This window comes from Leishmania braziliensis, chromosome 31 (genome assembly GCF_000002845.2).
Source record: "Leishmania braziliensis MHOM/BR/75/M2904 complete genome, chromosome 31".
Taxonomy (NCBI): domain Eukaryota; phylum Euglenozoa; class Kinetoplastea; order Trypanosomatida; family Trypanosomatidae; genus Leishmania; species Leishmania braziliensis.
This window is the reverse complement of record NC_009323.2, coordinates 310,656-315,766: the sequence shown is the minus strand read 5'-3', so window position 1 is coordinate 315,766 and position 5,111 is coordinate 310,656.

The window sequence follows — 5,111 nt, the reverse complement described above, 5'->3', positions numbered from 1 at the left end:
GGAGGGAGTGAGGGAGGGAGAGGCAGGGTGAAACGTACAGGTACACACGCGCGTGCTTGTGTAGAACAGGAGAACTCCCAGAGCAAAGCGAACACCACCTGACTGTGAAATGCTTGAAACGCAGTGACACTACAGCGACACACACCGTCAAGACGTGTAGAGAGAGAGCGCGCGCACGCGCGAGAGAGATGGAGAAGTGCACGAGGAAGAAGGAGAAGAAATGCCCTGTAGAACAACCAAACGCAGAGGCGCAGTGCATATAACGGGTCACCCTAAGAACACACCCCACACCACACACACCACACACACCACACACAATGAAAGCACCAGAGCGAGAATAGGCGGGGCCGCCGATGTGAAGGCACGTGGAGAGACTGAGAGCACCAAAGTGAAGAAAACGAGGAGGCGTGCGGCTCAAGGCGTAAGTGATGGGAAAGAGAGCGAGGGAGCAGAATGATGAGGCAGTGCCTGACGAGGAGCGAAGAAGAAGGGCAGCCACGAAGGAGAAAACAGAAGAGGAACAATAAACAAGCAAAATGAAGACAACAGCAACCCCACAGGAAGGACAAACAAAGAACCGGAAAGAAAAACCGAGCTCGAGCTAGCAATCAAGAGGAGAAAGAGTGTCGGAAGAGAGCGACTAGTGGAGGGGGGGGGAGATGAGACACACCGAATTATGCTGAACAGAAACATGCAGAAAAGGGGGGAAACCACCGAAGATTTCACTCTTCACCAACTTCGCTTCCGGCAACTTGGAATGGCCTCTATGCGCAACGTGGCACGCTTGAGGTTGCAGGAGAGATGGGAAGAGGAGGAGGAGGAGGAGGCGATCGGAGAAACACAACGGCACACAACAAGTAATAACAGAACAACAACAGCAACGAAGAAATAAAAAAAAGAGCACGACAAGGCGGGAGAAGGGAATTACTCCCAGCAGATGAGCAATAACATAAAAAAGCCCCAAACCGGAAACAGCTGCGACCGAAAGAGCTTCGAGCGAGCAGAGGGAAAAGAAAAGACGCACCCCACGCGTACACACAGAGAGAGAGGGGGGAGGGGGAGAGAAGAAATGATGAAGACGAGCAAAATTAATAACAGCAACACCACAGCTAAAGAAATAGACAGCAACGGAAAAAAAAAAAAAACAGAAAGGGAGAACCAAGCCGGGTGACTTGTGGTGAATCAAAGGAATGCAAAGAGCGAGTTGCAGGGAGTCTTCAATGCGACACGTCTTCACACACACACACACACACACCGAAAGAGCGCAAGAGAAAAAGAGAGAGATAGAGAGGAGAGCCAATCAAGACAAGAACAGGCGATAAAAAATCGACCGCAGCGCACCAAGACAACAAAATGATATATAGGGAGAGAGAAGTGAAAGAGGAGGTGAAGGTGTGGGGAAGTGGTGAAGCTGTTGCTTTGCTATTTTCCTCTTCGCTTCGTGTTCTCAGCTTTGGCACCGACAGTAAGCACTGCTGTAGATGCAGGTACAACAACAATTGAAGGGGCACCCGCCCTTGCGGGTGAGGAGAGAACGGGAGAAAGAGCGTACAAATTGAGTGCCGGAATGGAGAACAGAAGGTGACGGCCTAAGGCAAGAGAAGAACAACGTAATTTGCGGTATTGCACCGTGTGGAGTGGTGACGCCAGTTGTGTGTCCGTGTCAGAGTCGTTGATGAGACAAACCACCGTGAAACCCAAAAGATTTGAATGTGTATGTGTGTACGAGATCTTCAGAGTCACTAGTGGGGTATCTTGCACTGTCGCTGGGTGGAAAAAGGACCAGTAGCCGTATGAGTGTGGTAGTCGTCGTGTGATGCAAGCTCTAGCGTCTAGAGTATCAGCTGAGGAAGGAAGGAGGAAGGGATGGTCTAGGCATGTACACGGACGAAGAGCAAACAGTGAGTGTAAAAGGTCATATGAGTCTGACGAGGAGAGAAACGAAAACCCCTAAAACGAGTGACTTTTTCACGGACATATACAGTTGAATATCGGCACACAATCTCGCCTACACAATACCACCACTTCCCCACTCCAATGGGCTGTGCCGCACGGCTCTGAGATGCTTTTTGGGGGGAGGGGGGGAGGAACAACTGCGTCCAGCAACACGAGGATCGCCAGCCCAACCACCCGCGTACACAATGTGCAAGAAGGGGCGGGAGTGAGTTGCCCCTTTCTGTGCTTACTTGGCTACACGATCAAGACAGAATAAGGAGACGACGATGGATCAGTGGGCAACACAGACAGACAGACAGACACAAGAGAGCACAAGGAAGTCGGCAAGTATGGGAGGTGGAAAGGAAAGAGAGACTGGAGGAGGAGAAGCAAACTAGAGGGGTCACTGAGAGGGGAAAAGAGAGGGAAGAGAGAGGGAAGAGAGAGGGAGAGGGAGAGGGGCGCGGAATAAAACAGACGGCAAACAGACAAGCAAAGGAAAAGGAACACGAAAGAGCCCCAATCCACTGCGGGGAACAGCAAGAAAAAAGTGCTAGAGGGAGAGAGAGAGGGGGGGAGAGGTGAAGATAGAGTGGGGAGGCAGGGGAAGCAGTAAAAGTCGAAAGCCGGGTTTGCTTGTGGGTGTTGGGTAGGTGAGTAGAAGAAAGTGGTAGGCACAGGGGGAGGGAGAGGGGGGTGTAAAACTATGCGACTTTGTTGTTATTTTGATGCTGCTCCGGGGGGCAGGTTTAATGCAAATGTCGCCTCCAGCGCGAGAGGGAAACGCGAGAGGCAACTCTTCGGGAGTGTGTTTGATGATGGGTGGATTAAGGGGGAAGAGCGGAATTAGGGGGTCGACACTCCCTGGCGTGCTTCGGAGAAGGGCGCGTACGAATTGTCATGTACCCCCCATCCTGGCGACCGAGAGTCCACTGGTTCAGACAGGCATAGTTTGCCTCTATAGCCGCTAGCGCCTGGCTGCCACCGCCTCGTGCATACGATGCAAGTACACTATCTGCAGTTCAAGCTGCCCCAATGCTGTTTACAGCCAACACTGGCCAGCGCCGCCCCAAGAATCCTACGTATGCCACGTACTCCGCGGAGGCAGCGGCGATGGCCCCCGCAGGCGTACCCATGATGTACACCTTCATGCATCCCACCCAGGCTCAAAGTCAGCTAGCGCCGGCTCAGCAACAGCACCCACCGCTGCAGGATCTGTACACCTTGCCCCCTCAGGGAATGCACAGCCACGGGATGTCCCCTCCGCCGCCGTCTCCTCAGCAGCAGCAAGCTGTGTGGGGCATGCTGGGTGCTGACAACGGCCAATCCACCGCAGCATCATCCCACTCAATCAGGCCGTGCATTGTGAATGCACAGGGCCAATTCATCCCACTGGAGAACGTAATGGGCGGCGGGATCGCACCAGCGCAGCGGCTGTCCTATACACAGCCGGCCGCTACCGCCACACCACCGTTGTACCCGAGTTACGTGATGGTGAATGGACAGCTCTGCATTTTGCAATCCTCCGCACCCAGTGCCGCCGCCGCTGCACCCCTACCGCCGCAACCCAATGAACAGTACCTGCACATGATGGCCTTCCGCCAGTGATGGGGCGTCACAACGCCAACTCACCGTTGTCCCTTTCTCGCTTCTGTGCACCATACACGAGCAAAGGGGCGTAGGGGTGAAGGTAGGGAGGGATGGAGAGACAGCTGCATAGGTCAGTCTTTGAGCATACCCACGCACACACGCACACACACACACACACACACCCACACACACACACACACACACCCACACACACACACACACACCCACACACACACACACACACACCCACACACACACACACACCCACACACACACACACACACCCACACACACACACACACACCCACACACACACACACACACCCACACACACACACACACACACACACACAGGCGCACCCGCGGCAACGCTTTTCACACTCCCTCCCTCTCTTTCTTTGGCACCGGAGGCCCTTGTTTTTTCTTCGCTAACTCCCTGTATGTTTATTATTTCTCGCTTTTCTTTCTGTTGTTGCTACCCCCACCCGAGCCAGTCGCTCGTGGCACTCCTGACTTATCAACATGTACGTCCAGGAAAGGGCTGCACATCTTTTTGGGTTTTATTAGTAGCATGACTGCTCCCCTTGCCGACCCACATGAATATACACCCTCAGCACTCTCTTCTCGAACAACAGTGACACACCAATCCGTCCCAGCCACACAGACGGCGCTACAGACGTCCGTCTTTGGCACTTGATCGCTGCTCCAACCGGTAGCAGCACATTTCAGTTTTGGGAGGGGGGGAGAGCAGAGGCCGAGCGGCTAACTACGGAAAAAGAGACAAGAACTATGCGCTAGAAACGCATGGGCTGACAGCCGACTGACACATGTTGATGATTTTTTTGTTTGTTTTTTTCTCCTTCGCGCATCTTTCGCTATTGGCCTCACTTCTTGTCTGTGTTTTTGGACGGGTTGTGTGTGTGTGTGTGTGTGTGTGTGACTCTCTCCCTCCTCACCCCTACTCACTGTATCTCTTTCTTGCTCGCTTCATAGGCCGCTTGGCACTTTCTTTTCCATGTCGATTTCCTTGCTACTTCCTGCTACGAGGGTAGTTGTTATTACTGCCCTTGATAATCGAGCAGGACGTGTGCGGGCCCGGACACGAGCTGCATTTGCCGTCCCCCACCTCTCCCCATGACCATATCATGCACCCCTACCACTAAACTACGTCCTCTCTTTCTCTCTCCCACTTTCTCACTTGCTCGATGCGACTTCTTTTCGCTCTTTTCGTTTTCTTCGCTTAGCTCTTATGTTTTTTTTTTTGTTGTTGCGCTTTCCTGTAAGCGATGTACGTCCCCTTTCTTTACTGCGCGCTCCGCCCTTCTCCCCATTCCCCTTCCTCGCTGGGCGGGCGTATGTTTCCTCGTCTCTTTTTTTTGTATCCTCTTTTCCTTGCACCTCTGCTGATGCCCTTCCCCCCTCCCCCTCTCGTGTGCGCTCTTTCTGTCCTGCTAAATCTTCCTCTTTTTACTCCTTAAGATACTTTTCCCCTCGATGTTGCACCAAATATACACGTGCGTTGCCCAAGGTTGTTAACTCTCTTTCCCCCGCGGGAAAAATTTTCCGGCCCCCCCCTTTTACTGGAT